The following is a 287-nucleotide window of genomic DNA, read 5'->3' on the forward strand; positions in this document are numbered from 1 at the left end:
TGCTAAAAAGGTTTTAATTAGCATAACAGCGACTGACAATAAATACACCATAACATGAATATGATATAGGATGAATATGTTTGTTATCTCACATAGTCTTGTTTATCTTTCTGTGAGGGGGTCAGCCAATGGATATGAAGTGTTTTGTAATAGCATTGACATACTGACATAAAAACAACTTTAAAACAAATTACTTCTCACACAGTAAAAATATACTAATAATTAAAGCTGCAAGCAGCGTTGGGCGGGACCTCGCACTCCACGCAAATCGGGGCGTGCTGCGGCCG

The sequence above is a fragment of the Morone saxatilis genome, unplaced genomic scaffold, assembly GCF_004916995.1.
Source record: "Morone saxatilis isolate NCDOM2014 unplaced genomic scaffold, NCSU_SB_2.0 Contig10, whole genome shotgun sequence".
Taxonomy (NCBI): Eukaryota; Metazoa; Chordata; class Actinopteri; family Moronidae; genus Morone; species Morone saxatilis.